The sequence below is a fragment of the Passer domesticus genome, chromosome 26 (assembly GCF_036417665.1).
Source record: "Passer domesticus isolate bPasDom1 chromosome 26, bPasDom1.hap1, whole genome shotgun sequence".
Classification (NCBI taxonomy): domain Eukaryota; kingdom Metazoa; phylum Chordata; class Aves; order Passeriformes; family Passeridae; genus Passer; species Passer domesticus.
In genome coordinates, this window is record NC_087499.1 from 4,004,941 (window position 1) to 4,025,560 (window position 20,620).

Genomic DNA, 20,620 nt, shown 5'->3' on the forward strand with positions numbered 1-20,620 from the left:
AATGAACATCAGGAACAAACTCCACATTTCCAAAGCTGCCTCTCCTCCCATTTTCCTGGCTGATCACTGACACCCCGAGCCATGGATCACATCTGGGAATTGCCACAGGGACACACTGCCAGGTATCCAAGGTACTTGTCCTACAGATTACAGTCAAATCCCAGGATAAGTAAGTGCAGGTGTATAATGAAGCCCACTTAAAATGAAACCAGTCTCAGGCTTGGGGTACAAGAATTCTCTAGGTAAGATTTATGACCTTTAACAGGAACTTCATTATAAAGAAAGTGACTTTTATATAATGAAAACCATCTCTCTCTAAAGAGGAATGATGTGTTAACATAATCAGAGCTGTCTTTCAGTGTTTTCTGTTTGCAACCCAGCACCATCACTGTCACTTAAAGTTCATTAATTATTCTAAAAATGCCATTACTGAAATACAATTGTATGCAATTTTTTAATAATTTTCTTCAGAAGGTGGCATTCCATCTATTTTTAAAGTCTGAATTTTCCAGTAGATCTTACCCTGGGTTCTTAGAATTACTCAATACATCCAAATACAAACATTAGTAATGAGCCCTATTAATGCAGATTTCACTTCAAGCTAACTTAGATTTACTTCACACAGTTAAGTGAATTCATTTCACTGGAAAAAGAGATTCCCTAAAGGAAAAAACATCAGCTACTGTGGCTGATATTGCCCAATACATTGTTGAAAAATAAATTCTACTGATTGGATTTTTTTCATTTCCCCCCTCCCTGAGCAGCACTTTTAAAAATACAGTATTTTAATGATTGTTTAATTTTCATATAACTAGAATATAAATCCTTTATATACTGCTTTGCTGCAGCTGCAGCATAATGTCTCGTTTTTCATGGTTCACCAAATTGCCTGTGGTAACACATCAATTTTATTTACATTCAAAATTTGGACTTGAGTTTGTTCTCAGCAGTCCAGTTAATTCCAAGCCCATTTTACACAATAGTTCTCCTGGATTCATTAGTAACACCTCACTCTGCTGTTATGGGAGGGATTCCCAGCTATTGGAACCTTGCTTTGGATTTCCAGTGCTTTCCTGGCAGTTCCACTCCCACAGTTCTATCCCAGCTTAAATAGCCTGGATTTGCTCTAAGTCTGGCCTTGCTGACACAGTTCTGCCAAAGGATCATCAAATGTCCATCCAGAAGGCAGCTGTTAATGTTATCTCTGGAATACTAAGTCCTTTGTTCACAAAAACACCAGAGAAAAACAGGAACTATTGTGTGGCAAATAAAACCTAAAGGTTAATTACACAAAATTTCAACTATTTCAGTTGAACTGAGCTTGTATTTGGAAAGCAGAAAGATTATGAGGAAGCACATGGATTCAGTAGAGAATTTCTTGGCTTTGCCTTCCATCAGTGTCTTTCCTCTAAACTGTTTTCATTAGGTAATTTGTTGCAATCAACAGGAAAACCTCCAAATTCCCAGCCATGAACAAAATTAAGATATTAATTCTTGAGTGATACAAATAAAATAAAACAACAAAAAGCATGAGGCTTTTTTACATATGGCCCTTTGGTAGATTTCAGACTTTTTAATAAAGACCAGACTTTTTAGCTTTAGATATTGCCAGCTGTAAGAAGAGGGAAAACACACCATGTGAGAATGATCCATGGAGTATCCTGAGCTGGAATGGACCCACACGGATCAGTTACGTCCATTTCTTGACTAGAATTGGTAATGAATTCATAAATGCCACATGTACTCACTGGATCCTGCTCTGAACGCTAAGATTCCCTGTTCATGTGGAGACAACACCACTGCAGGAAAGAGGAATTAAGGCAAAGGTAAGTGCAATCATTATTCCAAACATTCCAATAAATGTTTGGAATATTTTAAAATATTTTTTAAAGACTCCCATAACCCAACTTACAAGTAAAAGGAGTAGAAGTGGTGGGAAGAACATTTATTTTTAAAAGAAAGCAAAACAAAATGAAGACATCTCGCCCAAACACAATCAGGCTCTTGTCAACTTCATGGGTACAAAAGGAGTTGGCATTTTCCCATGAAGCAATTCCTTAATCCCAAATGATGGCATAATCACCTCATTTAATATGCCTGTTTAAAAGAAAATTTTATTTTGTCTAAGCTGAACTTCAACTGGCAATCACTGGACACCAATTACCAGTGTCAGATATAAGGGTCACAGAACAATTCTGCAGGCTGAGAAAGAAGGAATTCACTTTTCAATCCCATCTCCTAGCCAAAAGAATGGAAAAGTTGAACTTTATTTTCATGTCTTTGGGAATAATCTATGCTAGGCAATTAAGAAAATGCAAATTACTTATCTTATTGAAAATAATCAAGCCAGAAACAGACTTTTCAGTAACTTAATATTCCAATAAAGTCTTCTGTCACAGGAACCTACTTGTTAATTCCACTCTGCACTCAAGAACCGGCAATTAACCATTTTCAGATTTCACTTCAAATTATTAATAAGTGGTACTCAGCTGCTTGATATTCATTGCTGCTTTTTAGATGGAGGCCTTCCAAAAGCCTTGCATTTCAGATCCTTTATTCCTTGTTCATGAACTGCTTTTCCATGCCCTGGCTGCTCTCGTTCCTGGTACCTCTGGGCATGACAAGAGTTCTGGGGTTTTTGGAGTTACTCAGAGTGCAGAAAATTGTTGTAATACACATCCCATGTTTTCACCAAAGCCCAGGGATCCCAGGAATAACCTTCGGGCAAATCCAAGGAAGTCTCCAAGTCAGGGGTAATGCAATTCCAGCAGCAACTCCCTCCCTTCTTGCCCCCTGCCATAATCTCATGGTAGAATGAAAAGACTGAAGAGCACTCTCATTTGAACACCCATTTCACAGCAAGGGAGGTCAGTCTTCATTTCACGCATTGCTTCACACACTTAAAATGTGTTTGAATAGACAGAAACATCTTCTCATTCAACGATTAACACATCTCACTACACAGAGCTTAGAAAATACTCTAATTTCTGACAGAGCTCCAAATTCCTCACAATTGCAGAAGTAAGACAGTACCCTGAAAGAACTTTAAATAGGCCCAAATTGAAATGGAAAGTAGATTTTTCACTACTTTATTCTCTTTTACATTAGTGGAAACAAAAAATATAATTTTTTCCAAGTTTTACATTGTTTTTCTTTTAATCCCTACTAAATGCTGACCACCTACTACTTACCACTTACAGGTTAAACACTGACTTGATTTAGAAGACTTGACTGATAAATGAAACTTGGAAATCTGGCAGTTCATAAGAGAGCATCAAGAACCCTTCCTAGCAGGAATAAAAACAACTAAACTGAGTGCTGGGGCAAGTTGTTCTCCTCAGGAAACACCCTTAAAAACAGAGCTGACAATGTTCTGCTTTCCTGTAGGTAAAAATCAGCAAATTTCAGATAGAGAAACAATAAGAGAAGTTAATTTTGGGCACAACCACATGGGTTAATGTAGGTGCCCTGCACACAGCTCTTCCTACAGGCAGCATTTTTCCCTCCTCACTTTTATCAGCACCAGGGGATTGTGGCTGCGCCAGCCTGATATGCCAAGAATTCATAAACAGGAACGAGCCAAAGCTCCAGGATTTTCCTGTCATAGCTCAAATTTCAGCTACGTTTTTAAACTTACCAAGCTGCAAAGATCCTGTACAATAATCTTTCAAGAAAGAATTGCCTAATTCATTCAAGATCATCTATTCTTCATAAGCATTTACATCCAAATTCTTACATTCTACACAGCAGAAATTGAAATAGTATCATTTTTCTAGGGAAGCAGCTCCAGAAATTAATGGATCATGTGCAATACATAGATGGAAATCCCAACTACCTACCAGAATCAGTGAGTTCAGGCACACAAGCTACTAAGCTGATAGAAAGATGTAGTTTTACCTAAAGAACTATCAAACACCCAGAATGTATTCATTTTCAAGCTCCTATCTCCTGCCAGCCTTCCAGAGTCCACCTCCAGTGCTGTGCTTACAGTCTCCAACCTGTATTCTCAGAAGTGGTACACATAATAGTCCCTGAGAATGCCAATATTCTGTACCACAAATGCAGCAGACCAAGTGGAATACATCCATAAATCCAGAACAGAGATTATAAATTGATAGACAAAACTGTCAGAAAATTACAGATTATTCTGAGTTGAAAGAGACCCATAAGTTCATCAAGTCCAACTCTTGGAGTGGTGTAAAATGTCAGGGCAAAGTACTCTTTGCAAAAGCCAAGAAGGGAACTGAGGAACAGATCTCCCTTCCCTATAATCTCTGTGGAACCCACAGGGTCTAGGGCAGGGGTGGGAGAAGAGAGAAAACCCAAGAGTTGAGTCTAAATTCTCCGTGATGCTTCAGATGGTATTTAGTCACCAAATGCAAATGAGAGCTCTGCAACTTGCAAATCCACAAAGTTCCTGTCAAAAACGCTGCCAACAGTCAGACACTCCCTCCTCTCCTTCCACTTCTTCTGTCAGATGTACAAAAAAATGGATTTATAGGAAAAGGTACTGTGGCTGGAACAGTTGCCAAACCTCTCCAGGCAATATCATTAAATAGCATTTATCTTTCAGAAAACCAAACTTCAACAAACTTAAGCACACCCAACTTTTTCAGATTGATAGAGCCACTCCAGTTTTTCCCCACTCACTGACCCCACCCCAATCAGCTTTTTCCACCCAGGATTGAATAAAAATCTTCAACTTCTCATCCAGTTTTAAATGCCAGCACAATAAAAATCAGAACACCACAGTCAAGGCTGGCAGGAAGAAGAAATGTAGGAGAATGTGCAAGAGAGACCTCTGAAGTTCCCAGCTGCTTGGTTAATCCAACCACTCCACTGATCTATAACTGCTCTGCAAATAATTGTTTTTACTTAATCTCCCATGACAGCATTTAATTATCCACAGTTTTGGAAAGCTACTACATAAACAACTCTCCTCACACCTCCTGTTTACAAACACTAAGTTGGTTTCCCTATGACTATTTGAAATTCTTTTATTAATGGCAGATTTGTTGTTTACCAAACCTTCAGTGTTATAAAGTGAAAGAGTTCATGAGCAAAAGTTTTTGAAGTGCTTCTGAAAGCAAAGCCTCAGTTTGGACTTTTCCTCTGTTTACTCAAAGCACTAAGTATCACACAGCACTATTGGAGTGACTCTCTTATCCAGAAAAAAAATATATAATTTAGACTTGAATTAATAAAACATAACATTTAAAAATTAAATTCTTTAGAATTTAATTATCACTAAAATATTTCTCTTTCAAAGCACAAATCCTAGGCAGGAAAAGAGAAATCCAAAACTTTATTCTTGATAAGAATTCATGACCTTACTAACAGACATTATTCCCTATAGTCCCTATATCTCAGATGTCAATGTTTTGGTTAGACTCTAGTCTTCCTCTTGGATTTGCAGCATCAGATTCTTGGGACTTGTACTCCTGAAGAAGTGAATACAGCACAAGAACAAAGTTCTGGCAATGGAACTCTAAGTCACAGTGACAATCCAACCTGCAGGAACAGCATTTTAAGCCAAAGCAGCTCATTTCCTGAGCATGTTATGCCAGAAAAATGCATTGTGTTACCCTGGCCCAGCTGACAGGCAAGGAAAACTCTGCCTCAGTAATTTTCTTATTTTCTGTTTGTATGCCCACATGGAAAAGCCCTTTAGATTTTCAGGAAGCTAATTTCAACTATCAAATAGCTCAGTATTGTGGCCTGTTTATAACAAAAATCAGAAGAAACTTGTTCCTTTTGCCTTCTGGCTGCATGAAGCAGTGAACACAAACTGTGTCCTTTGTCCTATCTCAAGGAATCAATGGACATAAATGCCTTGTTCTGGCAGAATTTGAGGCTCAATATTAGTCATTACTGATGTTAGAAGTCTAAAATGTACTGAGCAGAGCCCAACAGCTCTATCAGCAGAAAATGTACAACACTTACACAATTTACATTTGAACTATACCTGATAAGTCACTACAAGTGTTGCAATGTGCTTTTAATATAGAACAAGGAAATCTATCCTTGTAGGATTTACACACATGACAACAAACGAGTTTCAGATTGAATTCCACTTAGAAGTTACTGCTCTGAAGGCTCCAGCCTGGATGCAGGAACAGCTCGAGTGCTGTGTCCAGTTCTGAGCCCCTCAGTTCTGGAAGGACCTTGAGGAGCTGCAGCGTGTCCAGGGAAGGGAAGGGAGCTGGGGAAGGGGCTGGAGCCCCAGGAGCAGCTGGAAGAGCTGGGAAGGGGCTCAGCCTGGGGAAAAGGAGGCTCAGGGGGGACCTTGTGGCTCTGCACAACTCCTGACAGGAGGGGACAGCCAGGAGGAGGTCAGGCTCTGCTCCCAGGGAACAGGGACAGGAGGAGAGGGAACAGCCTCAGGTGTGCCAGAGGAGTCCCAGGTTGGACAGCAGGGAATTTCTGCATGAAAAGGTGTTGAACATTGGCTGGGGCTGCCAGGGAGGTGGTGGAGTTCCATCCCTGGAGGTGTCCAAGGAACACCTGGATGTGGCACTCAGTGCTCTGGCTGGGGATCAGACACAGGTTAGAATCAATGACCTTGGAAGTCTTTTCTGAACTAAATGATTCTGTGATTCCATACAATTTTGAACCAGGCAAACAATGTGTGACAGTGCTGCTTTGCTATACTCTGCCCCATACTGCACCCAGCAGAAGCAGGTTCAGCTGTCCAGACATTTAAGTGGATTTCCATACCACCACCACTGCAAGCAGCATCACATTGTTGTAACCAAGATGTCAGATATAAACAAGCTCCACCAATTTACAACAGAAACAGAAACATCACCTGCAACTCCCCTCAAATAAAAAGACACTTAAGTCCCATCTACTGCATTTGAAATATTAAATAAACTATATTTCACTAAGAGAAAAGCATATATTATTAAAGCTTTGCTGGGTAAGTAGAAATATTACCCATTCCCTCATTCAAAACAGGTGTCTCATAGAAAATGAACGTCAGTGGAATGGCTCAGCACAGCACTTGTGAGCCATCTCTTTAATTATACATGATCACAGGGCTACCTGCGTGGAACACGCCCCAAGGTACCCAGGCCTCCATATCTGTGATTTCACAGGCTCTGGTGCCAAATAAACAATCTGGCAACCATCAAAGCAGGAAGTTTGGAACAGTGCTTAGAACAGAATGAAAAGAAATTAATATACCATAACCCAGGACTAAAACAGTGCAGGGTACAGGTGGGAGATAAGGGACAATTCAAGCACACTTGATAAACAAAATATACTGTGAACTTGAAACAAATTTTATCACCAAGTCACCAGAGGGTCTAAAGACCACAAGGATAAAAACATTATTGCAAGAAACCAGAACCTGATCCTTATGATTTTCTTGGGCTTTTTAAACTACTGTTATTATTCCAGAACTAGTAAACTTCGGTTGTTTTCTTGCAAGATACAAGGTGAAAATAGAGGTAAAATTAATCAGCCTAATAAAAGACCTTTTAGTTCAGACAAACTAAGACTTGTCATAGCAACAACACACCACCGGAAAGAAAATAATACACACTGGATATAGTCAAACCCAAGCAGGATCAAAACAGACACAGCAGAAGTAACTTTATCATGCTAAGGCTCCACATGCTGGTGACTCTGAGGACAATCCCAGTTACACAAAGCCTATAATCACCAACTTATCACTGTCACCTCTGACCTACCTGCCTCTTCCTGCCTCCTATTCCACTCACTTGCTGCAACTCGCCTTGGATCATGCTCAAATCCTGCAGCTCGAGCAAGGAGCAAGTCCTGACCCCACAGATTTACCTGGGGTGCCATGGAGTTCACCTGACTCTACAGGAGAGGTGATTTATTCCATCAGCTACTACCTTATGCCAGAGCTGGGGTATTATTATTATTATTATTATCATCATCCCTAGGAACTAGAATTTACTTTCAGAGGTTCCACAAAAATCCAAGTCATGATGTTGACTACAGGTGGGAGTTCAAGTTTCACTTTGCATTTTATCACATGGCAAAAAAAGTCAAAATTACAGGTTTTTTTGTTTTCCAGTAAGTCTTAAAACATGAACTATGACAAAATCACATAAGATAGCAAGTTAAGGCATTATAAAAAATTGCTTTTTCACTGGAAAAAATGGAAGTAATTGAGAAGCAAAGAGTGGCTTACTGTGCAGCTCCTGGTGGATGACACCGACCAGGTTGGGCTCGTCCCCCCACCAGAATATCCAGAGCTCCTCGCAGTCGGGTTTGATGTCCCAATGCCACACGCACAGCAGGTTGGCCTGCAGGCAGGGGATGAAGCTGAGCAGGATGGGATCATCCTGGGCTGGAGCTGAAATGATGGGCCCACAGTCCCCATGGCCTTCAAAGTTGTACCTACGCTGTTTGGTGCCCGTGAGTTCGGCCTATGGGAAACAAAAAAAGAAGAAAAGAGTCATTGGATCACTTTATAATTTAGTTATGGTCATAGTTTTTTTTATTTTCACTGGGTAATTCCTCAATTCAAGTTAAAAAAATCCTCATATTCATATATTTTCCTTTATTCCCCTTCAAGGAAAAGAATTTAGAAACAGCACTGAATGAACCTGGCTTACCCCTGCCTTTAGGTTTTCACCACAACCTGACTCACTTCTATTAATTTCTATTCCATTCAACCTTATTGTCATCTTATTGTCATCTTACAAGTTAGAAAGAAAAAAAAAAAAACAGGGAGAGAAAATAAGGCTCATTTCCTATAGGCTGCTTGGTGGCCACGTGAGCTTGGTGTCAGCCCAAAAGTTAGTCACTTGAAAGTCACAAAGTACCACAGTAATTAAGAAAACCAGTGACTTACTGGAAAAGCTGTAACAGTTTCACATTTTGACATTACAGGCTTAGCAAATGAAGTTTTTATTTTTATTTTGTTCAAATGAACAAAATTAGAATATGGAAAGTTGCCATTTACTGCTTCTCAACCAGACAGAATTCTCTTGTTAACCATCAAGGAAAAATGAAAAGAACATATTTGCTATGCAGACATTTGGGAAAGGTTTTCTTTGGGTGCTGAACAGCTTTCCCAGGGAATGGGCATGGCCCCAAGGCTGCCAGAGCTCTAGGAGTGTTTGAATGCTCTCAAGGATGCACAGGGTGGGATTGTTGGGATGTCCTGGGAAGGGCCAGGAGTTGGATTCAATGATCCTGGTGGGTCACTTCCAACACGGGGTGTTCTGCAATTCTGAGATTTTCCTCCACTCCCAGTTTGCCCCACCCCTGCTGTAGCCTCTCCTTTCTCTCCACTCTCCAGCAAGGGACTGGGAATGCCCCCAGGAAAGTCTGCCTGTTATCAAACACAACTGGTGTGTGTATACCCTGCTCACAGTGGGCTTGTACTCTACTCTCTACCTGTTACCACATTCCTGCTGCTGCTATTCCCTCCACTGCTCCATTTCCAGTGTTCACACCTTCCCTTGGCTGCCCAGAAGCAGCTGGTGCTCAGCTCCCAAGTGCTCCTGCAGGGAGAGCCAGCTGGTCTGCCACAAGGAGTGCAAACACTCCAGGGCAGCAGCTACACATCTGACAAGAGAGGGCATTGCCGGGGACAAGGGAAAGACCAGCACTGGAAAGACTGACTACAGGAATGAATTTTTAATCCTAAAGAAAACAAAAGACTTGTGGATCACGTATTCCTCCCATTGTCATCACCTGTGTAATGATATTCAACTTCTTCTCCAAAACCGAAATTCCCCATCGCATGCAAAAAGATTTCCTTTTTCAAGTCCACAAACTTAGTCCATTTACAAGTTTAAACTCTAAAAATTACTTCTGTCCACCACAGTAGGTGAAAGGAGCCCAGCTGGTTCAAGAGCTGGCTGGTGAACTGCTGAGGAGCTGAAGGTGATGCTCATCATACCAACAACAGAGCAGAAACCACAAGTATCTCCTGGATTTTGTAAAGACATTCTCTAAAACAGTTTCACCTCATTCCTGCATACTGCCTGGCACAGCAGGGCTCTGGCCCATGGCTACAGCTCTTGGGACTCTGCCTCAAGGCCTATTTCCCCAAACACTGATTATCCAGATTGCCCATTTAACTGACCTCTGAAGAGGCCTCACCAGGCACATGGCCTCTCAATACTGCACTGGGAAGGAGAAAAAACCTATGGAACACTGAACAGCAAGGAAATTTGGGTGATTGTTTGCAGGCCCCTAAACCACCAGGCAACTTTAGCTCCACAAGGCAGAAGTGACTGCCACCCTATATCCTGCCTGCAGGACACCAGTCCTGCATTGTCCCAGATGGAGGCTCCCTACAGCCAGCACTCAGCTCTTGCACTCAGACAGAAATGCTGATCAGCTATCCACAGGGTTGGCAGCTATGGAGAAGGAAATGGGAAAAGATAGTCCAGAGTGGCTGAGATACACAGCCATGTGCCACCTTCCTGGCATGACAAAGGCAGGGGAATGCAGGAGGAAGAGGTAAAATGGAAGGAATAAAGTTATTTTTTCCATAGGAGGGTGCTGGAACATCTCATACACTAAATAACAGTCTAAGAAAAAGCACTCCTCCAAAACATCTACGTCTGTTCTACATGCATCCCCAGCTATAGCTTGGAAAAGGAATGGGCAGAGTTTCTGGAACAGAACAATGAATGTAACTACAGACCACAAAACACCAAGAATTAATGCCAGCATAGGCAACCTGTGAAAAAATGATGTTAAATGTTTGTGCCATAACCAGCTAAGAACACATGCTAAGTCACAAAGAGCGTGGAACAGGAAGATGATGAAAACCTGTCGTGGTTTGACCAGGAAGTGAGTTTCTGGGAAAGTTGTGGTCAAACCAATCAGTGGCCAGATTTGAAAATTGGCACCTGGTGTGGCCACTGGGGACCTGGATACGCCTCTGAGAACACACAGGGGTTAAAAGCAGAAGATTCCCAGAGGGGCTCTCTCTTTTGAGTCCAGCCATGAGCTGGTCTGACCTCTCCCTGCCCAGCTGTGTCTGGGTGGGGCAGGGGAGGCCATGCGGCCTGTGGGGAGGGAGGCCGGAGCCCTGCAAGGTGCAGGGTGGAGGAGACCTGGGATGTTTGGGCAGCCCCCCCCCGGGAGAGAGTGATAGAGACTGTGCTGGCTTGAAATTTGATATCTTGTGCTGGCACCATGGCCAGGAGAAGAAGTGGGGGAGCGAGGTGCCCAGCCGCAGGCAGACCATGGCTGAGGTTTTAACTCTTTTGGTATTGAAACTATGGAAGCTGTAAAAACACTGATCCTCCCCAGCTGAGAATTGAGAGGGGACGGAGGATGGGCAAATGAGAAGAAGGCTTGAGTGAGTGAAGAAATGCCAGCAGATGAGAAGCGCCCTAGATGGAGGAGACGATGGGAGTGGCTTTGGCTGGACTTTCCTCTTACATGGCCACAGGACAGAACCAATTTCTTCCTGTAATTTAGAGACTGCACCTTGGGGGAGGTGGTTGGCCAGAAGCCAAGAGTGACAAAGCTGTTGTAAGAAGAAACAGAAGGAACAGAGACTGATGGGGAGGGTGTGGTAGAGCCCTCTGCCTTCAGAGGAGAAGGATCTCTGTTCCTGAGACCCCCCAGACCCCAAGGGAATAAATATAAGGGAGACAGGTGTCCCAATAGTGAGAAGCTGCCACTTCTTAGAACTGAACAATGCATTCTTAAAAAGACCTAAGAAGCAATTTAAATCCATAGACAGTAATGAAAGCACTAGACGTAGAAAGGAAATAATCACCACGGCAGATTCTCTCCGGGCGGCTGCCACGTGTGACACAGAAGCCCAGGAGGTTCCAACTGTGTTTCGTGGGGAGGCCCATGGTGCAAGAGGGAGACTCCTCTCTCCTGATGAACTGGGGGGAGGTTGTGTGAAGGATGGTATTAGACAGAGAATTGAGTGTTAGAGGGGATTGAGTGTTAGAGTGGGGGAGGGAGGAGGAGTGTTTTGGAGGTATTCCATTCTGGATTGTTGTGTGTGGTTTTTTCCTTTTTTTACCCTTTTGTCTCTGTGTTGTAGATTAATAAAGTGTTGGGGTTTTTTCCCTCCATTCCCTCCATTCTCCATTCCAAAGTTGGAGCCTGCTTTGTTCTGTTTCTGGGTCTCATCTCACAGTAACCATTTTGGAAATATACCTTTCATGGGGGCACTGACATTGTGCCAGGGTCAAACCATGACACCACCTTATACCACCCCACCCCAGCACAGCCCAGAACACCCCACCACTCCCCACCCTGCTCCATCCCATCCCATCCCATCCCATCCCATCCCATCCCATGCCATCCCATGCCATCCCATGCCATCCCTCTTGGGCAGGAAGCTCCATCCCATCAGGCCTTGGATGCTTCCAGGTATGGGAATCCTTAAAATCTGAGGGTTTTGGGAAAGCTGCAAAAGGCAGGCCTCAGCAGCAGCAGAACTGCTGTTAGAGCTAAGCAGTAGCCATAAGATTTGCCTGCAGAAAAGTTATGTGAGATGTAAAATGTAAGGACAAATGGAACAATGATCTGTTTATTAGCACTTGGCTACAATAACTCCCAAAGCTACAGAAAAGAATATCTCACAAGATGTTAGGAAGTTCTAGGCTTAATAATGGAGCTCTGTGCATTGTATTTTAATGCTTACAAGCAGGTATTGTATTTGAAACAAGCAAGCGAGTTGCAACATTGAGTTCTTCGTTCTTTGCCGAGGACGTGAGCTGCTGGCATCTTCCCATTGTCATAACCATGTAATGAGAGTGATGCTGGAAAAGAAACAGCTTGAGACGCGTTCCTCAGCAGTCCCGTCCCGTTTGTGATTTGTACATAGACGCCCAGCCAACAATAAATGGTGCCCCGTGTGAGGACTTATAGGTTAGAGGAATATAAAAAATATAAAAGAAGACGGTGGACAGTGCTATTGCCAGAGGCCCAGACTGTTAAAAGGAGCAATGGATCATCCCCTTCATCATCTGTAGCTGATATCCTTGTAAGTAGTAAATAGCCACTTTAGGGGTTCCTGGGCAATGAGATGGAACCATTTACCTAAAGCAGAATGGGATGTTTTTTGCCAGCTTGAGACAATTTTACAGGATAACCACTGATTTCTAAACTGCACAAGAAAGCAGAAGAGAAGAACATGAAGCGCTTTGGGTGCAGTAAGATTAGACATGTTCGGAGTCAGTGTCGCTTAGCAACAATGAAAAAGTTTTGTTCCATCTGCAAAAAAGATAACCACAGTACTAAAGAATGTTGTTTCCAGGGAAACGCTTTTCGGAGCGTGACCCCTGCACGACAACACAAGCTCAGGGAAATGCATGGATAGCTCAGCCCCCAGTGAAGGAGGAGGAGGAGGATTATACTCACTCAGATCAGCCACTTCTGGAAGCGCGGGAGTGGACTTGGAAACCGCAGCAGACATTACCATCACGGACTCTGCTGTACACCTGATAGATACTCATGTAAAAAGACCCTTGGGGAATGGACTTGGTGCTTTTCTGTTAGGGACATCATCTGCTAGCAAAAAAGTAATAACTTTTTACTCAGGATGTAAATCCTGAGGTTATTGATGCAGACTCTCAAGGCGTTATTAAAATCATGGTTAAGATATTTTCCCCTCCTGTATCTATCCCCAAAAGTTCCCAAATTGCTCAACTGTTCCTTTGAAGTCTTGTGTCCCCTGTACAAGCTTCAAGGAGTGAGGAACAAGAAGTTTTGGCTCCACAGCTAAACCAGAAGTATATTAAGCTATGGACATCACAAGAGGTAAACCAGACAAACAGGTAACCTTGACACATCCTAATGGTGATTCTATTACTAAGAGACTCATAATTAACAGTGGAGCAGATGTAACCATCATTTCAAATGCAATATGGCCTAAAAATTGGGCATTGATAAGTCCTACCTTAGGTACTGATGGAATTAGAGAAACTCAGGCAACTCAGTTAAGCAGAGAAGTGATTACTTTCACTTTCCCAGATGGAGTGAGTGTATCTGCAAGACCCTATGTCATACAAACTCCCAGCAATTTATTAAGTCTCCTTGAAAGAAATCTATTAAGCCAGCTAAAAGCAACCATTGTTACACAGCCAATCCTCAAAATTAGCTAGACCACTAATACACCTGTGTGAATTGATCAGTGGCCGCTGTCAAAAGAAAAGCTGCTAATAATCCAACAATTAGTGCAAAAACAGCTTAAAGCAAGACACATAAAGCCATCTACTAGCCCTTGGAACACCACAGTTTTGCCACCCCAAAAAAGAATGAGAAATGGAGACTGCTACATGATTTACGTGCCATTAATGCAGTAATGGTAAGTATGAGTACCTTGCAAGCTGGTCTTCCATCTCCTACTATGATACCTGAGTCATAAAATCTATTAATCATTGATCTCTGTTTTTTTCACTATTCCCCGGCATCCAGATGATACTGGTCATTTTGCATTCTCTGTTCCATCTCTCAATAAGACAGAACCCTACAAAAAGTATAAATAGGATTATTTGCCCCAGAAGATGCATAACTCGCCTACAATGTGTCAAATTTATGTAGCTTGAGCACTAGAGCCTGCTCAGCAACAATTTCCAGAATATCTCATCTATCACTGTTGTGAGTGCCTGTCCAAAATTCCCCTCATTCTTTGCCTCACGACCATCATGAAAGCCAAGACCACCAAGGAAAAAGATCCTGTTCTAGGATCCTGCTCCTGTTTGGATTGTCATCCTCCAAGCCAAGCCAATGTTTCCACAGGTGTGTTTGCTACCCCATGGGGCGCTGCACTCGATGAATAAGGAAAGGGACACTGTGCCCTTTGACACCTGCATCACTTAGCAACGCTGATCCTGGAACTTCTCCAACCTCCTGACTTGGCTGGACTTTCTCTCTGGAACGACCTTCTCAGTGGTCACCACAAAAAGACCCTTCCCCTCATCCTACATCAATCACTGTGACAGATGGACTGAGATAAGAGAAATCTTTCTCCCCCAAGGACTGAGACATGCCACCCCTGTATGGAAAAGGCTCCCCTTCTTCCCTAAAAGACTGAGATGAAATCCCTACCGCAGAGGGGGGGAAGGTGTGTGTGTGGTAAAGGCCAGGTGACCAGAGCAAGTTTGCAAGTGACCACTGGACTGAGAAGACAATGGCTCTCACCCACTGCTGAGATCATGGACTATTGTATCTGTTCTCCCACCTTTGCAATTTTCAATAATAAAAACCCCTGGGTTAGCTAGGGGCTTTTGAGATCTCCCATGATGTGCATGAGACAGGCTTCGTCAACTGGACTTCAAAGGACCCCATCATCCTACATCTGGTAGCTGTAAACCTTCTTTCCTTTTCCCCTCTCTTTTTATTTTTCCTTATTCTTTCCCTCTTCATCATTCCCCTTCTCCCTAACGCATTTTGCTGTGGTCATTCAATAAAGGTACATTTGTTTTGGTTTTTACTGCAAAACCCCCTTGTCATGTCAGTTTTTGAACCCTGAGATCAGTGAAAAGAACCTCCACGAATCTCGTCCTTAGGACAGATTGTGTCAACTCTATGGATGATATCTTAGTGGCTGGGAAACAATTTGACTTGTAACTGTTTTAAAAACCATGACAGCTTTGCTAGAGGAAAAAGGATTAAAAATTACCCCTGATAAAGTGCAACATTCAGCTCCTTAGAAATATCTCGGGTGGCAGATCGATCAATTTGAAAATGTGATCAATGTGAAACCACAGAAACTCACCATCACCACTGAAATTAAAACTGTACATGATGTCCAGAAATTAGTGGGGGATATGCAATAGATTAGAACTATTTGTGGGATAACTAACGAAGAAATTGAGCCATTAATACAGTTATTAAGTACTTTGTCTCAGGCAGATGAACATCAGACCCTAAATAAGAGACAACAGCAGGCCTTGGATCACATAGCCACAAAGGTTGCTACAGCACATGCACATCGCATGATCAAAAACGTGCCACTTCAATTGAGGATCATCAATCAGAGCAAAGAGGGTGACCATTATGCCAAACATGCTTTTGCCTTAATTTGTCAGTAGATAAATCTCGAGCTAATCCCTTAGTTACTTTGGAATAAGTACTTTTACCTGTAAAACAGTCTAGAGCTATTACCACTCGACTGGAACTTTTTACTCATTTGATTATGAAAGGCAGAGGGAGAATATTAGAAAGCTGGAGACATGAACCATATGCAATTGTAATACCGTTGGTTAACTGCTATCTGGAATGAGGAATCGGGCATTCTGTTCCTTTACAGATAGCTTTGGCTGATTATTATAGTAAAATTCACAATACCTATTCACGACACCGAGTGTTATCTTTATTAGAGCATCAGTGTCTGGAAGACAGACCCTAGAGAGCTGACTGTCCAGTATCTAGGCTAACAGTGTTTACAGATGCAAGTAAAAGGTCAAAAAAGGCTGCCTGCAGGTGGCAGCAAGATAAGGTAGGGAAAAAGCATGTCATTTTTAAAGAAGTAAAAGATTGCAGACATTAGAATGAAAAGCTGTTATTTAGGCTTTTGAAAATTAGAACAATGAAGCCATTAACATTGTTTCTGATTCACTTTATGGAGTTAGCTGTATCCAACACCTTGAAAAAGCAGTACTTAAGGAGGTGAGTAATAAACATCTGTATTCCCTTTTAAGCCGATTGCTTAAAAACTTAAATCAGCAACAGCAAGAATACTTTATTGCTCATGTTCGTAGTCATCAAACTCTCCCTGGTCTGTCTGAAGGTAATGCTCGAGTTGATCAGTTGGTAGCCACTGTCTGGCCAATGCCAGCCTCTGATAAATTCCAGCAAGCTAAAAGTTCCCATGCCTTTTTTCATCAATCTGCAAAAATGTTAGTTAAACAATTTAGTCTTCCCCTTACTGATACTACTGGTATAGTGCAATTCTATCCTGATTGTCAATGAGATAGCATTAGTTTAAGCACTGGTGTCAACCCTAAGAGTATTCAACCCCTGCAATTATGGCAAATGGATGTAACTCATGTAGCAGAATTTGGTCAGAAAAAGTTTGTGCATGTTTGCATTGGTACCTACTCTTGTGTTCTACAAGCTACTCCCTTAACAGGTGAGACAGCACGTCATGTTGAAAAACATTTGCACAATTCCTTTGCCATATTACATGTCCCCTCAGCAATTAACACTGACAATGGTCCAGCCTACTGTTGCCTATGATTCAAGCGTTTCTGCAATTTATAAAGTATCTGACATGACACTAGTATTCCTCACAATCCTACTGGTCAGGCAATTATTGAGCGTGCTCCTCAGACGTTTAAGGGCATGCTGCAAAAACCAAAAGGGGGAACCACAGGGTTATCCCCTGAAGAAAAAACAGCTAAAGCCATCTTTGTGCTAATTACCTTAGAACAGCAAGAGATAGGGATGATCCACCTATTCTTGTGCATCATGCCCTTATACGTAATTCAAGTGAGGAATTGCCTGACAGAGTTCAGGTCATGTTCAAAAGCCCAGAAACAGGGATGTGGGAAGGGCCAGCTACAGTCAAATTAACAGGCAGAGGTGATCTATGCTTACTTACAGATAAAGGCATTTGTTGGATTCCAGCCAAGTGGGTGAAGCCCTGTCTGAAACCACCGTCATCAACCCATGTTGTGCCCAGAGGCAGAGAGTCAGCGACAGCCCTGAATCCAGACAGCCCTGAATCCACTTCTTCAACACCTGACAGCTGAACAACGCTCAGAGTTTTTACCAATATTACTAGAATTTGCTGCAGCAATGCAGGCACCCCCATGAAGATTTACTATACACGAGTTGGACACAACCAGAAATTATTTACCTTTACTTGCATTACAAGTTGTAAGTCAGATGGAAAATGCTTGTTCTGTGCATGGCTATGCAGGTAAGCCTTGGCTTAAGGTACATTCTGTAAAGTGTAAGTTTTCAAGTTCATCAAGAACATAATCTAACTTTACCTCAAGAGAGAAAGCAAAAATTTAGGTCTACTAACCTAGCATGCAATAGATGTTTTCAGATACTTAGCAATATTAGCCCACCCACAGCATTAGCTCTATTTTTAGAGCGTAATCCACAAAGGTCAGAAGGACGTCAGAGTTTTCCCCAGGATTTATCTTTGATAGAAACACAGGATCAAAGATTGTTACTGTGGGTGCAATTACATCTTGCTATAGTTGCTTTAACAAACCAAATTGTACTAGAGAGCAAAATAATAGCTACTGAATGTGGAGCAGGAATAGCAGTGCCACAACAACATCACCTTGCTGACTTTCAGTGGGACCAGGCTAAGGCATACTGGGCAAAGCGTAGGCGTGATCAGTGGCAATGGCAACAATGGCAAGAGTCTGGCAGATATTAACAATGCTACTCAGTGCAATGATTAGGGAAACGCAGGGATTCTACAACATCCATCAGCCAATTAACATGTGGGTTACATGGGCCAACAGAACAGGGCAGAAATCTTTTTGCTTATCATTAGCTACACCCTCTGATCCATTTTGCACCTGTTTAATTGGAATTCCCTTAGATTCAATGGAAGAATTTGGAAATTGAACCAGAGCTCAAATTGATGGTAACTTAAGTAAGGCCCGGTCAAATTGGTGTACCAATCCAAATGGGGTTGTTACAGAAAATTAGTGTGAAAAATAAGGGATTCATAAAACCCCTTAGGAGCTCCAGCATTTACAATTGCTTGAAACTTAAATACTACAAGTCAAGAATCACAAGAACTGGATATTTTGGGATCAATGCCAGGAAATTACTGTTTGTTCTTTGGGTACTACAAAGATAAAGAGCTGATTAGGGAGAAATTAGGAAAACCCAGAAATGACAGCACTTGGATATCTCCTGTTTCTTCGTGGTATTACAATACCACAGCCTAGGGTGCCAATTTGGCACAGCGTGTACTCATCAAACAAATATCAGCTAGGATGTTACCTCCTAGAGTTTTTCTCATTTGTGGAGATAGAGCTTGGTCTATGGTTCCTCAGAAAGCATTAGGAGGACCATGCTATTTTAGGAAATTGACATTGTTTGCCCCAAACATTCAACAGATGCTTAACATCAGGCACAAGTTCCAACCTGCAAAATGTAGTGTGCTTCTATTAAGGTCAGACTGTAAAGATGATCTAGAATTGTGGAATCGACCTTCAGTTACTCTAGCCTCAATTTTTTTCACCAGGAGTAGCCTCAGCACAAGCCCTTACTCAGTTAAGACTATTAGCTTGCTGGGCAAGAAAGCAAATTAACCTTACATCCACAATACTGAATGAACTTACCACTGATGTAGGTAGCACATGCCACACTGTGTTACAGGACAGAGCTGCCATAGATTTTTTGTTGCAAGCTCAAGGACATGGGCGTGAAGATTTTGAAGGAATGTGTTGCATGAGTCTCTCTCACCACTCTGAATCTATTCATAAGAAACTGTCACTGCTTAAGGAAAACATGAAAAAGCTCCCAGCTGTCGAGAATTCCTGTGATGAGTGGCTAAAATCCTAGAACATAACAGGCTACTTAAAGATTTAGTACGCTTTAGCATTATGACACTTTGTATCCTTTTAGCAATTTTACTTATAGTGCCTTGCTTACTACGCTCTGTGCAAAAGTTAATTACCCGTGCTTTCAATTCAGTCTGGCTTGTGCAAAAACAAACACAGAACTGTTGAGGATTTTTTGCAGGCTGAGGAGTTTTTGCAAAACAATGGCCATATTCAGCCGACACACAATCCAGCCTGCTGCTGATAATGGACAGTGAATAATGGACATATTCAGAAACGGGATTGGTATATCCTTGAGAAAGATACAAGAAGAAGAGCCATCAAGACTCAGCAAGTTTGTCAGCAAGTTTGAGAAAGTGAGAAAATAGAAGCAAAGGGTGTGTCAGACAACCATAGTAAAGCGCATGAAAAATTAAACTATCCAATCAGCATTCTAATTTAGACATGTGAACAGCTAGGATTAACCTATCGTGTATTAGCTAGAGACGCATGAACAGTAGAAACTTATTATACATATAGCCTTTTCAGGAGTAATAAATTTGGCTTCACTTAATCACACTGATCATGGCGTGATGTCCCATTCCTGATCCTCTGCACCACACTGACTTTGCCTACAAAATCCAGAAACACTTCACTGAAGGGAGATACAGGGGTTAAAGCTAGGGTAATTGGAGGATGGGAAGAGGAGAAGCCAGAGCACAATTGGGGGATTTGGGACAGGGGAAGGGAACAGAGGAAAAAGCGATTGTGGGAAGTAGAAGGAGGACGACAAGATGGGGACCAAGCCATGTGGTGTCCACCATTTTGTGACTCGAGGGAAGGGGGAAGGGAGCAGGGGAGAAAGGGATTATGGGGAGAAGAACCACAAAATGAAGGCAAAGCTATTTGACATTCTCCATTCTGAGACTCTGGGTGAGGTGAGGAATCTGGGAAACGATCTACAGGTTTTACTACAGGTAAAAGGGGTGAGGTATTCGGGTCTAGGGAAGGAGCACTGACAGGGTGATCAGTCCTGCCAGAGCCAGGGGGGAACCGGGGGTGATGTGGGCAGCAAGGGAGACCCACAATGTGGGGCAGCTGTGCACTTGCTGCAGGTGGTTTGCTCCCCTCAGCTCACTCGGTTCGGGATGCTGGGGGTCAGAACAAGGGGGACTGGAGCAGGGATT

General features: G+C 42.3%; 1 protein-coding gene across 1 annotated transcript in view; it reads left to right on the forward strand.

The window, feature by feature from the left end:
- LOC135286386 (olfactory receptor 14A16-like) overlaps window positions 1-20,620 on the forward strand; it is a 60,207-nt gene that overhangs the window by 32,712 nt on the left and 6,875 nt on the right. The window lies entirely within an intron of this gene.